Raw genomic sequence first — 17,866 nt, forward strand, 5'->3', positions numbered from 1 at the left:
GCGAGTCAGTAAGCGCAAAATAAGCGTTAGAGTCTAAGTTAGTTAAAGTATAGATTTACAAGTGACTTTGGTTTAATTCCAACTTACTTGTTGTTTATAGGTTACCAGACTCGTCCCGAGCCTTTTATCACCCCAAGTCGCTCAGGCAAGTTTTCTACCCGTTATAACTGTTGTTGTGATGAATATATGTATTTGCATTATCTTGCGATAGATGCATGTTGGTTAATTAGCAAATGTTGCAATATATTGAAGCATGTTGCTACGGTATATATATATGCATGTCTGTTTCGTATTCTTTCCATATATATCTGTTGATTCAGTTGATAATACCTATGCTAGAGGATAGCGGTAATTTGCATATACCCTTAGTACAGGGACCCAAAGGTGAAAGTATTTTCTAAAACCGGGAGTCGAGGATCCCGAGTAGATTTTGTATATATAAATATAAATATATATATATACTTATATATATATATATATATATGGTCAGAGTTTTCAAAACTATTAATCGAATAAGGTTTATTCGATAACTTTAACTTTATTTTATTATTGAATATTATTTCGAATATTATTCGAAGGCGTATGACTCCTTTATATTAATGAATATTATTTGGAATATTCATTCGAGGATTTTTGACTCCTTTTATTTTATTATCTGAATATTATTTGAATATTCATTCGAGGGCTTATGACTCAATTTATATTATTTAATGAATATTTTTGAATATTCATTTGAGGATCTATGACTCCGATTATTTGCTGAGATTTGTTCTTTATTTTATTAAAGAATAAGGTGTAAATAATCAAACTTATTTTCGATTATTCAAATAAAGATAGTACTTTCATATAAGTATATCTTTGGTTATTTAATACTCGTTTCAAGTATAAGTTTTAAAACTTCTACTTCAATTATTTTTATAAAGATTATTCTTTATGGGAATATTATTTAAATAATAATATTCAGTCATTTTCTAAATATTCTGGGGACTGATTTACTTCATTAAATCAGCTTTACTCCAAACACTCTATACAGTATTTTCGAGTCTTCAAAATGATTTTTAAAAGTTAGAGCGGATCCCAAAACTCATTTTTATATTTAAGATCTTCCTTTTTAAGGGGATTTAAATACTCGCTCAAAACCTGAGGGATCCGGCTCTGTGGTGTATTTTATATTCGCAACACGGTTGCAGTTTTGGTAAATGACTTGATTACTTACCCAACGTTCGGGAAGTAAGTCCATCTATTGAGTCGGCATAAGCAACATGGGCTCAGTGGGCGTCCATAATAGTGTAAGTGGCTCAGTGGGAATCCATCAAATGCATAAGTGGCTGAGTGGCAGTCCAGCATAAGGTCCTATTGAGACCAGGGTGATGACCAGTGGGGAATTCGTCCATCTACTAGTAGAAAAGGTTACTTATGGGTATCTTTGCCTGATCAACAAGATATCTGGTTTATGCCAAAATTCTTTTCCTTTCCAAACTTATTGGATATTGAAATTTTGTTCATACTTTACATGACAGAGGTTTTCAGGAAATGTATAAAGGAAGATGTATATGTGGATATATATATATATATATATATATCAGAACTTAATGAAGTATGTCATAACTTCATTTCCTTTAATAATATTTTAAAGATTTAATCTATTCAAATCTTGTCTTGTAGTCTCATCTATGTGATGAACTGTTGAAAGCTTATTATACTTTGAGCAGTGGTAGTTCAAGTAGCTTTATAAATGATATAAGTATAGTGAAGTATTTGGTAACTTCATCCCTTGTTTTTACTTATATCTAGTAAGTAATTATCTTACTCATGATAAAAGATTCTAGTAAGTATCCATTTATATACTTATATTATTGTTATCACTATTTGTTATCTTGCGAGCTGTAAGGCTCACTCTTGCTTTATTTCTTCATCACACAACAACAGTTAGGAAAGATGGCCAGACTCCAGCAGACCCAGCGCAAGCGCGTGGGAAGCGTCCCGCGTCTTCCCGATGATGTTGTGGCTGCTATAGCTGCAGAGGTAGATCTATTGGTAGATCAGGCATTCTATTTTTGAGAATCAAATTATGTATAATTATAACTTGTGGCAGATAATGGCAATTAACTGTAAATTTATCAAGTAATCTTTTTGGGTTGTAATAACTTCTAAATTGTGGATTGAAAGACTTGTACTTATTTAAATTTCATCTCTGAGACTATAGCGGGTTGTGGTGTGTGTTAGTGTGGGGTCACAGCATAAGGTTATTATTATTAATTAAGTGAAGTGATATTGTGGAAAGAAAGACCGTGACGACCCGGATCCCCGACCCCGGATCTGGGGGTGTTACAGAAATGGTATCAGAGCTAAGCGTTATAAACCTCAGAGATGATGTGACGTTAAGATAATAAGTTCACTAAGATAATAAGAACTTTTGTCAAGTTCATAGTCGGACTACCTAATGTAGTACTGACAGTTAAAACCCTTATGGGAACCCTTATAAATATCGTGATAGAAGCGTAGTTCGTTATCGTATATGGTAGCGGGACACCGAACCCTGAGGTTGAGGAGTAACAACGCGATGATGTTTTATTACTAATTGGAGATCGGATTATGGATCCGATAGAGTGTCCTAACGCAGGACCGGATGATGTTGATATTGAGGATGTAGCAATTGAGGATGTTGTCCTAGAAGGGATAGTTGCTGAGGAGGATCCCATGGAGGATCCTGACAAGAATGAATAAAGGACCACTGATGAATTGATGACCATGGTTAGGTCGACTACCAGAGGTAGGATTGGCCGGTCACTACCGGAGGTTCGTTCAAGTTTGTAAAGATAGTAGCCCCTTTGAAGCGGCTTACTCGTAAGACTAAGAAGTTTGAATGGACAAAGAAATACGAGAAAAGATTTTAACAACTAAAACAAAGGTTGGTGGCGACCCATATGTTGGCGTTGCCGGATGAAAAAGGAGATTTTGTGAATTGTAGTGACGCTTCGCATAAGGAATTAGGGTGCTTCTTATACAGCACAGCAAGGTAATCGCGTACGCATCAAGATAATTAAGGGAATATAAAATTCGATATCCCCACCTATGAGCTTGGGCTCATGGCAATAGTTTTGCCCTAAAGATTGGAGGCACTACTTGTATGGAGAGAAGTGCGAGAATTACCTAAGCCATAAGTGCTCTAGTACATTTTCACGCAGAAAAGAGCTCAACATGTGCCAAATGAGGTGGTTAGAGCTAATCAAGGATTACGATTATGAGATTCTTTATCAGTCGGGGAAAGCCAATGTGGTGGCTGATGCCCTTAGTAAAAAGGAGAGACTCAAGATGATAATGTCTTTGAGAGAGTTTATAAGAGATTTTGTGAAGATGGAAATAGAAGTGAAGGTAACCGGAGCCGGTATCGAAAAGCTGTTTGAGATTGCAATAGAGACCGGATTATTGGAAAAGAGCATATTGTGCCAGAAAAAGGTGATGAATGAAGGCAGAGAGCCAACAAATAAATATGAGATTTATACCGAGAAAGATGATAAGGGAATAATGAGGTATTCCTATAGAATTTGGGTTCCGAAAGTTCAAGAGCGTAAGGATGAGAACTTAGATGAGAGCCATAGTTTGAGGAATAAGATTTAGAGCAAACCCTGAACATGATAGTCAGGGAGGTCGCCATCAAGAAAGAAAGAACCCATAACATAATAGAGTGGAAAACAAGGTTTTTAATGTATAAGATAACCCCGATTATGGGAGAAGGTTGAAACATTTCATACTAAGGAAACAGAAAGTCGAGTAAGGAAAGGAGACCCGAGACGGTACTCCTATACGGAAATTTATGGACCTATCTAGACAGAACTTAGACTATTATCCCCAACCACCACCTTGAGGAAACAATGTGGTGTGAAATTCTTTCAGGACCTCTAAGTCGCTAAGCTCTCAGAGTTCCAAGGAACAAGCTGACCCAGTCGAGGCAATAGCCTGGCTAAAGGAAATATAGGAATCATTTGAGATTCTAAATGATTGACGAATCTCAAAAGACTATTTTTATCACTTACCCTCCTATGAGAGAGACCACCCGCTGGTGAAAGACCAAGGAAGGCACGGAGCAAGAGATTATAATAAACTGATTTAAGTTCAGTCAATTGTTTTCAGGAAAGTACTTCCCAAGGTTATAGAGATAGAGTAAAAGCTTTAGATCCAGAACAAAGGCAGACGAGTATGATGAATTATGAATCTAAGTTGTAAAAGTTGTCAAGATTCGTTCTAAGGACACGAATCCAGAATGACGGGATGTTTGAAATCAATGCTTATGTTGTGTTGGTTCATGAAATAATGATAAGAGAAAGGGAAATAAAAAGGAACTGAAGTGGAAAGGGATATAAAGGCAATAGAGTTTGAGGTATGATAAGGGAGTCGGGTATGAGGAAACCCTAAAGACTCGTAGCAATAGAAATAGGAAAGTATGTAATCATTGGTATGAGGGTGATTCACCATGAGTTAAAGTTGATGGTTGAAGGCATACGAGTTATGTACATTTTATCCCCTTTAAGTTGGGAGGATTCAAGGAAACCTTTAGATAGTTCGAAGGATAAATAATAAGACGCGGATAGACTAAAGAGACAAGAAAGTAAGAAAGTAGGAAAATTGGATGAAGGAAGTGACCTTCAATAATGTGAAATGTAAGACCGGTGGCTCGATACTCAGAAAGGGAGACGCCAGGTATGAGAGATATCCCAACATTGAGATGATTGTTGAGATAAACAACAAAAGTAAATAAGGAATTATTAAGAAGAAGTTCACGTTGAACACGACCAATATCTTCCAGAACATCCATGTTATCATTACCAAATCAGGAAAGAAAAGCGGATGACCATTATTATCTTTTGGAGGTCATATGGATTGACCTCAATTTGAATAAGGATGCTATTATGAAGTTAGGTATAGACTATCGAGGTGGGGAATGATGAATAAGATAATCTATCAAGGATATATGACTTGATTTATCCATGGAAGGATGCAGGTACCTTTTAAAGGTGGAATTAAGGATAGAACATTGGTAACTTAAAATGAATCCTAGGGGACTGCATAAAGGTTGGCATGTCACCCTTAATAGGGACAGTATGAGTTTTGACAGTATGATTGGGAAAGGGTTAAGGTAACAACAACCTTTAAGAATCAGTGGAGAAATTTTTCAGAAGTATATAGACAATGGTTCTACTATTAGTAAATGGTATTGTGATATGCCCTGTATCTAGGGAATACAGGAGGAACGATTGAAGGATAACCTTAGAGGTTTTATAAGGAAAAAGGTAATATTCAAAATTCTCAAGAATAGAAATGTGGATAAAGGAAATATGACGTAATTATAATGATGCCAAGTGGGGCACGTGTTGAACCACGAGAAAGTATGAATCGAACCAGTAAAGGTCGAAATTGTTCAGGGCAATTAGGGCCCAGGATAAAAGATGTTCTAAGTATGATTAAGAGTCAGTCATGACAGTGATTAACCTCTAAAGACTGAGGGGATAACTTATGGAAAAAGGGTGATTTTTTTTACTCATCTGATTTTAAGGAAAACATCTTCACTCAAGCAGTGATCGGAAATAGGGTAGAAAATTAGTGAAAGTGGTTAAGACGACATTGACTGTAAGGAAAATTTACTATCAGAAAAGGCCAAAAAGGCGGCCGACACTTTAAATGTAAGAGAATAATTATAGGCGCTCGTGCGAGAGGAATACAGTGATGATGGTTAAAGCTGTGAAAGTTGTATTATGGTTTGGAAGATTGACATTCCTTCTGATGACTGTGCAATACCCAACCGTAATAGTAGTTGGTAAAGGTTTAATTCGTGTAATCGCCATGAGCGGGCTATCTATCTCAGAAGGTACTATCTTGAGAATAATCCAGGACAATATTTCAAAAAGGACTAGACGAACCTTTGAGTTAAGTCTTCTATCGAAGGCATATGATTAAGAATGGTATTAACCTGCTATCGTTGCTTTGATTGAAACTCTTCTGCAATTTTATCTGCTTCATGTCATGTATGTATGGCAGGATAAGGAGTGTTCTTCATGAATCATGAATGGTGATTATGTTACCTCCTTAGAAGGATTTGATACGACATGTATGGACTCCGTATGGTTAGATATTAAGATTTCATGGAAAGTGAATGACGACAGTAGGTCAGTGGTGGACCATAGTAATGCAGCAATGATTCTGCGAGTAATGAGCTGATTACAACCATGAGAGTTGTATTGGAATGGATGTTGAGATTGAGTACCACTAATCGGGTCGTGGTAATGTATAAGTTATCATTGATAGACTAATTAAGTAGAGTATCTACCTATTGTATATTTATTCTTTCTTATCAATAGAGAGTCGTATTATTATACGAGGAAGGTTGCGGTGCAAGCATAGAATTCTAGTAACGATGATGTCTAGAATGAGATCCCAGGTTCGATTTCCGATATCGAGGGAGTTTCAAAGGTAATTGTGTATAAGCTCGAGGAAGAGCATGGGTCCATAGAATGATGGACGGAATAGCAAAAATATTTAGGCATGTGAAATACGATGTTATAATACTTGATGCTGATATAAATACGTATATGTTTTGTTCTCCTATGACAAACCTCTATAGTTCAGAGGTAGGTTCCAAGCCAGATATTTTGCGGCAGTATATTTTTTTCATATATACAATTCTCTTCAATTCGTTCTTTTCTCTTCTTTTCATTTCATGTAAGCTGAGAAGAACAACCCTTCCAGAAAGGGGAGGTATTGCCGAATGACTATCTATCTGTGTGATAGAAGCCTAGTAGGATACCATCTATTGTTTAATTGCTTGTCAAGTACTAAAGGCTGGCCACCTTCTGTACTAACTATGCGATATAACAAGTATTCATGATCATAGTGATCTCTCAATAAATTCTTTTACTTCTATATGAAGGATTAAGCTTTGGGAAATAGAAACAGCTGAAAAAGGAGTAATAAAGTTGTGGTAGTATTCGGAATGGAAACACATTCGTGATACTAAGGTTGGCATGGTTATTAAAAGGTTATAGAACCCTAACGAGCAAAAGTATAACTAGTATAATATTAGGAACGGAAGGTAGTAGCGACTACGAACTGGAAAAGGATGGGTAGTGAGAAGCAAAAGCTCTAATGCTAAAAGCTATAATGAGAGTCTGTGCAATAGACTTGAAAGAAATTGGAATGATCACTTAACACGGGTTGAGTTTTCTTATGACAATAGATCATATGTCAGTATTGAGGTATCGCCTTATGAGATCCTTTAGGGAAGACAATGTGGATCTCCCTTATGTTAGGATGAAGTTGTAGAGCGCAAGATGCTCGGACCCGCAGTAGTCCAAAGGACCAAGGATATGATAAATCTAATCAGAGGATGGCTGGTAGTAGCCTAAGATGGGAACACGAAGTATGTTGATTTAACACGAAAGGACAAGGAATGGGAAATAGGGGACCTAGTAATGTTATAGTTATCCCTTGGAAAAAGGATTGATGAGGTTCGGAAAGAAAGGAAAGCTAAGTCCACGAATTGTTGGACCCTGGGATATACTAAGACGTATTGGGAAGTTAGCATATGAGTTAGCCCTAACCCCGAACATGTAGCAAGTTCATAGCGTGTTCCACGTATCAATGTTAAGGAAGTATAATTTGGATGCCAGATAAATAGGGGCATATGAGCACATAGACCTGCAACCAGACGTAACCTATATGGAGCAACCAGGAAGGGTTATAGAGTGAAAAGGAACAAGTACTTAGGAGAAGGGTTATCAAACTAGGCGGAGTTTGGTGGTAGGACCACAATGTGGGAAAATTTACTCGAGAGTTAGAGAGTGCAATGCTAAGAGAGTATCCCTATTTATTTTCAATTTGATTCCGGGATGGAATCCTTTTAAGGAGGGGAGACTGTAATAACCCCCAAAATTTTGAACTTTTTATAACCCTTGTGAATAGTGTTTTAGCTGAATGAGAAAAACTTTTCATGCCACACTATGTAGGGGTTCTGATATGGATATTCTGAGATTTTATTAGTACTTTATATGGGATATAAGTGTATGTAAAGATCGTCAGAATCCAAATCCGAACACTTTGATTTTCCCGGAAATCCAATAGATACGGAAAGAATTGAGTATAAGGTAACAGGATAAAAGGATTTAAATTAAAGGATTATAATAGAGGATCATAAAAAGGAATATAATGTATTAAGAAAGGTTAAGGGAACCTAAGTAATAAGATCCCGGGTATAATCCTTCAAACGATAAACGAAAACGAAAGTTAAGCGAACCGTATAACAGATCAGCGGTCATTAGGCAAACAATTAGGAAGTTAATCAAAGGGATTAGAGAGGATGATGTCACCCAACCAATGAGAAGGGGACAAGGAGGGGAGGATGATATCATGAGGATGACACAAGCATGACATGGGAAGGAAAGAGGTGTGGTTGAATGAGAACCACACAAATTCAAGGGCAACAAGGTAATTGACTAAATCAAACACAAAAACAAATCAACCAAGCCAAACAAAATCATTCTTCATCAAAATCAAAAAGAACCAAGGCATTGTTCATCCTTGCTCTCGGCTTTTTAGCTTTTTAAAGGGCAAGAATTTCAAAATCAAAGATCCAAGCATCCTAAATTGGTAAGATAATTCCCTAATCATCTTTATGCTTAGTTAGGGCTATATCATGAGTTTAAGCCATTAATTCCTTCTCAATCTTCTTCATTTAATCAAAGAAGAAGACAATGAATAGTGTTTTCAAGTTTTTAACTTGAAATTTTTCTTGTTTTCCTTGAAGATCCGAGCATTCTTAAGACTTCTCAAAGCTTCTTAAGGCTTCCTAGCTCCCCCCACCACTTCAAGGAAGGTATATCATCTCCAAACCCTAGATTCCTATATATTATAAGATGATTTTGATTAGTAGGGTGATATTGTAGCTTAGTGTTTGTGATTTAGAGTTTGGGAGTGAAATGGTATTGAAATGGAATGGTAAATGTTGTTGTTTTGATTAAAAGAACTTAAGTATGGTTAAAGTTAAGCTTAGGCATAAGTATGAATGTTAAAATTTAATTGGTTGGGGTTGTTATGATGTGGTAAGGATGGATGTTGGTTGTATGTTGGATTTGAGGTTGGTTTGTGGTTGGTTTTGAATGGTTTTAAATTGGGAAATCGCGTAAACATAGCCGTCGTAACGTCTGATTTTCTTTAGACTGTTTTTGTGCATAACATTAGGACCCGAGAACCCCCTGCTAGATTATGACCATTGCCATTTCTAGATAGCTCATGTTACGAGCTTCGTTTTGATATGTAGTTCGTTCGATTCCGATGCACGGTTTAGGAGAAACGACCGTTTTAAGTAACGGCGTTTCGCGAACGAAACTTTTCCCCTCGCCTTACTTTGAAACATAGGTTAAAGACCAAAAAGGGTTAATTAATGTATGAAACATTTATGGTAAGGGTGTTAGGCAGTTGGTAAGACACTCGCGAAGGAATCGCCTTAAAACTCGTAAAGGTTAAATTATTAAAAATGGTGGAGCCGAGGGTACCCGAGTGACTTAAGCGAGTCAGTAAGCGCAAAATAAGCGTTAGAGTCTAAGTTAGTTAAAGTATAGATTTACAAGTGACTTTGGTTTAATTCCAACTTACTTGTTGTTTATAGGTTACCAGACTCGTCCCGAGCCTTTTATCACCCCAAGTCGCTCAGGCAAGTTTTCTACCCGTTATAACTGTTGTTGTGATGAATATATGTATTTGCATTATCTTGCGATAGATGCATGTTGGTTAATTAGAAAATGTTGCAATATATTGAAGAATGTTGCTATGGTATATATATATGCATGCCTCTTTCGTATTCTTTCCATATATATCTGTTGATTCAGTTGATAATACCTATGCTAGAGGATAGCGGTAATTTGCATATACCCTTAGTACAGGGACCCAAAGGTGAAAGTATTTTCTAAAACCGGGAGTCGAGGATCCCGAGTAGATTTTGTATATATGGATATAAATATATATATATATACTTATATATATATATGGTCATAGTTTTCAAAACTATTAATCGAATAAGGTTTATTCGATAACTTTAACTTTATTTTATTATTGAATATTATTTCGAATATTATTCGAAGGCGTATGACTCCTTTATATTAATGAATATTATTTTGAATATTCATTCGAGGACTTATGACTCCTTTTATTTTATTATATGAATATTATTTGATTATTTGAATATTCATTCGAGGGCTTATGACTCAGTTTATATTATTTAATGAATATTTTTGAATATTCATTTGAGGATCTATGACTCCGATTATTTGCTGAGATTTGTTCTTTATTTTATTAAAGAATAAGGTGTAAATAATCAAACTTATTTACGATTATTCAAATAAAGATAGTACTTTCATATAAGTATATCTTTGGTTATTTAATACTCGTTTCAAGTATAAGTTTTAAAACTTCTACTTCAATTATTTTTATAAAGATTATTCGTTATGGGAATATTATTTAAATAATAATATTCAGTCATTTTCTAAATATTCTGGGGACTGATTTACTTCATTAAATCAGCTTTACTCCAAACACTCTATAAAGTGTTTTCGAGTCTTCAAAATGATTTTTAAAAGTTAGAGCGGATCCCAAAACTCATTTTTATATTTAAGATCTTCCTTTTTAAGGGGATTTAAATACTCGCTCAAAACCTGAGGGATCCGGCTCTGTGGTGTATTTTATATTCGCAACACGGTTGCAGTTTTGGTAAATGACTTGATTACTTACCCAACGTTCGGGAAGTAAGTCCATCTATTGAGTCGGCATAAGCAACATGGGCTCAGTGGGCGTCCATAATAGTGTAAGTGGCTCAGTGGGAGTCCATCAAATGCATAAGTGGCTGAGTGGCAGTCCAACATAAGGTCCTATTGAGACCAGGGTGATGACCAGTGGGGAATTCGTCCATCTACTAGTAGAAAAGGTTACTTATGGGTATCTTTGCCTGATCAGCAAGATATCTGGTTTATGCCAAAATTCTTTTCCTTTCCAAACTTATTGGATATTGAAATTCTGTTCATACTTTAGATGACAGAGGTTTTCAGGAAATGTATAAAGGAAGATGTATATGTGGATATATATATATACATATATATATCAGAACTTAATGAAGTATGTCATAACTTCATTTCCTTTAATAATATTTTAAAGATTTAATCTATTCAAATCTTGTCTTGTAGTCTCATCTATGTGATGAACTGTTGAAAGCTCATTATACTTTGAACAGTGGTAGTTCAAGTAGCTTTATAAATGATATAAGTATAGTGAAGTATTTGGTAACTTCATCCCTTGTTTTTACTTATATCTAGTAAGTAATTATCTTACTCATGATAAAAGATTCTAGTAAGTATCCATTTATATACTTATATTATTGTTATCACTATATATTATCTTGCGAGCTGTAAGGCTCACTCTTGCTTTATTTCTTCATCACACAACAATAGTTAGGAAAGATGGCCAGACTCCAGCAGACCCAGCGCAAGCACGTGGGAAGCGTCCCGCGTCTTCCCGATGATGTTGTGGCTGCTATAGCTGCAGAGGTAGATCTATTGGTAGATCAGGCATTCTATTTTTGAGAATCAAATTATGTATAATTATAACTTATGGCAGATAATGGCAATTAACTGTAAATTTATCAAGTAATCTTTTTGGGTTGTAATAACTTTTAAATTGTGGATTCAAAGACTTGTACTTATTTAAATTTCATCTCTGAGACTATAACGGGTTGTGGTGTGTGTTAGTGTGGGGTCACAGCATAAGGTTATTATTATTAATTAAGTGAAGTGATATTGTGGAAAGAAAGACCGTGACGACCCGGATCCCCGACCCCGGATCTGGGGGTGTTACATTTATGAAAGGTATTCTCTCTCAGAAAGTGAAGCTCGATGACTTAGAGACCGTTGCTCCAACGGAGGAATGCAGTGTTGTGCTGTAACAGAAGTTGCCTCCGAAGCTTAAAGATCTTGGAAGCTTCACTATTCCTTGCACCATCGGAAACTTGTCGTTTGACAAGTGTTTATGTGATTTAGGAGCTAGCATCAATTTGATACCCTTATCTATCTTCAAGAATCTTGGTCTGCCTGATCCGAAACCAACATACATGTCATTGCAACTAGCTGACCGTTCCATCGCTTATCCATGAGGTATAGTGGAGGATGTCTTGGTCAAGGTGGATAAACTCATCTTCCCTGCTGACTTTGTAATTCTTGATTTCGAGGAAGATAAGAAGATTCTCATTATCTTGGGAAGACCATTCTTGGCTACAGGCCAAAGTATGATCGATGTGCAAAAAGGAGAGCTTACGATGAAGGTTCACGATCAGAAGGTCGCTTTTAATATGTTCAAGGAAATAAAGTTACCCACAGCTAAAGAGGAGTGCTTTAAAGTAGAGTGGGTCGACTCTGTAGTAAATTTGTAACTTGAGCAATTGCCAAAGTCAGATATCTTAGAGAGATCCTTAATGGGGAAGTCAGTTATTGATGACAAAGAATGGGCAGGGCAACTGTAGTATTTGAATGCACCTCCATGGAAGAGGAAGTTGGATATACCATTCGATTCTCTTGGGTTAACAGAGCTGAAAATTTCTTAGGAGCGTCTTGAGCCATCTATTGAAGATGCTCCCACACTTGAGCTCAACCCACTACTAGATCACTTGTGTTATGCATTTTTAGGTGCACCCCATAACAAGGGCTTGGGATATATTTTTGATGATATAGAGGGTAGCCGAACGGATCCTCCAGTGCCTATAGAGGGTTCTTCTCATGCACAACAGAAAGTTGATAGGACTGGTATTGGTGATGGGAAGTACAGGCGATTGACTAGGCGTTTGGAAGCCATGCACGACATTCACCGTCATTTTGCTGCGGATTTGACACAGGATTTTGGAACTATTTTCCGAGCCACTGGTGTCGAGGTTGATTGGCCACCTGATCCTCCACCCGAGGAGGGTGATCCTCCTGACAACTAGGTATGCCTGAAATCCTTATTATTACCTTCAATGAGGACATTGAAAATTTTATGTTTGGGGGTGATAATGTAAGGATTAGTTTGTGTGTGTCCATATAGTTCATATAGATTCATGTTGCATGTTTAATTGTATTTCATTCATATTTTTGCATGATTGTTCATATAGGACATATTTGTTTGTTTTTTATGTGATTTCATATAGTTGCATTTGCATACAAATTTAGCATGATCCCTTAAAATAAACTATTTCTGATTGATTGGTTGATGTTGATGTGAGTGTAGTGATGACGAATAGAGGGAGGTTTAAGTCCTAACGAATTGATTTGCATGCCAGAAACAAATATTTTCACAAAGTCTTATAGGGTTTCTTTTGATCTAGATCATGATCATACTTGTTTAGTTGTTGAGATTTAATCACTTGTTTATATCTAGAATTTTTGGTATTCTCGTAATGACAAAAGAATACTGAATTTTTAAACTAGAGAAAAACTTGGATTTTATTGCTAGTTGTTGTAAGGCTAGGCGTCAAATGGCTAGTAGCTGACTCATAGTTTTATGAGTAGTCTAGGGTTGAATGAGATGGAGTGAAACAAACTCATTCAGAAATTATTGAAAAAAAAGAAAAAAGAAAAAATTGAAAAGAAAAAAAAAGTGTTATGCATAATTGATCAAGAGTGAACTCTTTAATACTCGAGTTATTAAGTTCTTGGGGACTTTGTGCCTAGTGACCTAAGGCTTTTATAGTCTGGGATCCGCTAACCTAACGCTCGCTACATGGGTATTATTGCATAAGTCTTTTATGGACGTCATTCATTGCACGATCAAGTAAGTATCTTTGTTATGTGTTCAGTAATAGCATGAAGCCTTGCATAACTCTAGTAGAGAGGAGGTGTTATGAGTCATTATGCGTTTAACGTTTATTCTAGTTATAAACTTGTGATTGTTTTGATGAAAGATAAGTTATGGTTATTGATCTAGTATCGAAAGTATATCTGTTAAGCATCCCACACACGCACGTTTCTGGTTTGTGAGTTAATTTGTGGGATTTATTCGAGCTCTATTTTGAGTCATTGCATTTTTAGAGGCATTAGCTTGTTGGTTGGTTATGGTTATTCTGAGGGGATCGATTGCATTATCATTTAGTTGCATTCACGTAGTTGCATTCATGCATTAGGTTTATTTTGTAGTTTTGAGTCTGTTTATGCTTGAGGATAAGCATCGATTCAAGTTTGGGGGTGTGATAAGTGGATTTTATATCTACTTGGAATGCTTCATTTCAGGCTTAAGTTGGTGTTTTGGACTCAAGTTGTTGGTATTTTTGATGTGTTTTTGTGTTTGTGCATTTCAAGCATCAATTAAAGGAAGAAATAAGCTTTTCAAAGAATTATGCCGAAAAAAGATCAGAATTGGAAGCCTAGGCTACTCTAAAGTTGTATAGAATCTTGTTAGCTTCGCGTGGGTAGTTGAATCGCCTAATTCTGACGAGCAGAACTCAAGATATGGCCAAAAGAAGATTTGTCAGAAAAATTCCAGAATGTCAGCGAGGCCGCGCCCGAAGGCTGCGCTGCCGCGCCTGGTTTCTGCCCCAGAATCATGATTTTAGTCGAAATTGAAGATTTTGAGAGTCCTGGTCATCCTGGACCCTATATATACCCATAAAAAGACGTTTTCAACACCAAGGAGGCTTGGGAGAGCAATAAGAAGACCTAGACAGAACGAGAAAGCTACGAAGAAGAATATTTTTGTTTTCTTTAATATAGTTGATATTTGGATGCTCATTTTTGATTTATTCTTGAACACTAGCACTCTTATATTGTTTATTATCATGCTTTCATTGAAACCCATGGTGACGATATCGATTATGAACTAATTGTTATCGTGGGGTTCTAACGAATTTACTTATGGATTTTTTAGTTAATTTATTTCAGTATCTTGGTGTGTGGTGATTGATTGATATTCTTGTATTGGTTGTACTTATTCGTCTTATGTGCGTAGCTAACATATAAGATAGCGTGTTAATCTCTATTGAAGCGAAAATGAATATAGAGGTTTAGAACTTGCCATACTAGCATAGGTTCATGTATTTGTTATGCATGATTCTTAGGTAATTTTAACCATCTTACTTGCCCTATGTTATCACGATAGATAACTTGCGCATTAAACCGTTATGTTTTCAATTCTTCTAGACATATAAGGACTAAGCATAATTGGTGTCTATTCAACTTCTATCTCTTTTGTGGATGGTTGGTAGTAGGGTATTCGTACAACGAAAGTTGGCGTTTACTAGTTTTGTGCTATCTGATTAGTGTTATCACCATTGCATGCTAAAGTTAAGAACAAAAATGCTATTAAATGAAGTATTTAATGAAGTTAGGATCCCATGTTTGTCATATATAGTAATTCAACCTCAATTCTCTTAGTTAATGTTATTTAGTATAATCTCTTAGTTTAATCAAAACCCAATTTGTTATATGTCTTAGCATTGAGCGATAACCATACATTGTTGCATATGTGCATAAATTGAACTTAACCTAAACCAGTCTCTGTGGGAACGAATCTGATTTATATCTTATACTACTTGCGAACGCGTATACTTGCATGAATATTAGCGCGAATTTTCGCCCTAACACCGGCTACTAGCCATTTGACACCTAGCCATAATGTTAGGAAATGAATAACACACAGGAGGGTGAATGTGTTTTTCTGTATTTGAGCTTTTCTTGATCTTTTATGGTTGAACAAAGTAATTTAAATCTTGTAGTAAAAATGTGTTCGTGCAGAAATTAAGCTTGCAGAAAATAAAGAACACAAATCTTCAAAACTCACTTAATTTTATATTAAAATTAAGAATGTTTTGCTACAAAATTTCTAGGCTCTTTGTTGATAAAGAGCTTAGCTTCTTCTTGAGAGTGTTATAAGATTTTCTATCTAAATTGTTACTTCTGACTAAAGGACCAGTGTTAACTTTATAATTCAGTTAACTGCTGGTTTACACAGTGTACAATAAGATATGCTATTAGCTTTTGTAAACAGTCACTAGTCATTTCCGTTTATAGAAAAGTATATCTTCTATTTCTGGCTTAGCATATCTTTAGCATCATGTGATTATCTTGATCTTCCTTTGTCAGTTAATCTTTACCATTGATCTTGCACATTCTTCAAGCTGCTTTTTGTAGACTTGTCAATCCAGCTGTTTAGATTATTTGTTGATTGTTAATCTTGGATATTGAACTAATATGCAATTATTTACTTTGAGATTTTACCTCGAGATCTCCAGTTTTGGTCTATAGAGAACTTGACATCTCGATAAGTATATAGGCTTATCGAGATCTCTAGTACTCTATATTTAATTTGGCTTGTAGAGGTCTCCAGTTCTCTATAAGAGAATTTTGGCTTGTCAAGATCTCTAGTCTACATATCTTCACTTTGACCTATCGATATCTCTGAGTTCTCTAGTGACTTCTTGACTTGTCGATTTCTCAGAGTTCTCTAGTCAAACTTGACTTGTCGATATCTCAGAGTTCTCTAGTGAATTTTGACTTACCGATATCTCTGAGTTCTCTAGCAGAATTTGACTTATCGATAACTCAGAGTTCTCTAATGAATGTTGACTTGTCGATAACTCTGAGTTGTTTAGTGAAGAAATGACTTGTCGATATCTCCAATCTTCATATCTTCAATTTGGCTTGTCGATATCACTGAGTTCTCTATAAGCCTTCCTGAGTTCTCTAAAGTCATTCTGGAGTTCTCGAATGACTTCTCTATAACACTAAATCTGTGACTTGTAGAGATCTTGACTTAGAATATTTTTCCAAAAATAAATTTATTCAACTCCAAGATTCTTCATAATTCTTCTGAGGCATGATCTTCTTCCAGATAGAATTCTTAGGCTTGACACTATTTATAGAAAAAGACTCCAGTCTGGTCTTTTGATATTTTTACAGACTTTGAGTGTTACAAGTACACAATGCAAATTAAGATAACAATACAACTTACTTAGGATTGACAAAATGTCTTACTCTTGTTAAAGTACAGGTATGTCTTATACACCAATCTCCTCCAATTTGTGAGAAGATTGCTTAACACAAATTCATGCCTGTTAACAAGACTAACCCCTAGTTTAAAATGATGGAAAATAAAACTAATACACAAAGCTTGATAGAATTACAACTTTTGTACAACATAAGATTTACAAGGTTCAATGGTTACAAGTGTCAAGTAAAGACAATTTTTGTATCTGCTTCTTCCCTAAGAACATCTTCAAGTGATCTAGAATTTCAAGTTCTTCTATGATAAGTGTTCCACTTAGAGCTTCTGCAAGTTTTTGTCTTGCTACCTTGGGGTAACCATTGTCTAGAAAATCTATTCTAAACCTTGAGAATTCACCAGCTTTAATGTTTAGAAATTTCCCATCTTTAGAGATTCTGCTCATTCCTTTGGCCTTTAGCTCTTCTGATCTTTTTATATACATCTCTATTTCTTCAACATACTTCCTCCTTCCCTCTTCAGTTTCAGCCTCATTTCTTTTCTTAGTTTCCTCCCTTTCAACCAACCATTCAGCTAGAACTGTTCCCCATGCCCTTGTAGCAGTATCCTTGTCCTTTAGCAAACTTATCACTCTTTTAATTTTTGTTGGTGACAGAGAATCTATTAAGTCATTGCCAAGAAAAGTGAAGGACCCATCTTCAAAATAAATTCTAACATCTTTCATGGAAATAACCCAAACTCTAACTATTTCTTCAGCTAGATGTTGGAAATAATCTTCATCCAAGGTGCACCAATTTAGAGGTAGAAAGTCAAATTTCTTAAAACAGTTCCAGATGACCCTTTCAATGACTTCTTCTTTCTTTGTAGG

This window comes from Apium graveolens, chromosome 9, assembly GCF_009905375.1.
Source record: "Apium graveolens cultivar Ventura chromosome 9, ASM990537v1, whole genome shotgun sequence".
Lineage (NCBI taxonomy): Eukaryota > Viridiplantae > Streptophyta > Magnoliopsida > Apiales > Apiaceae > Apium > Apium graveolens.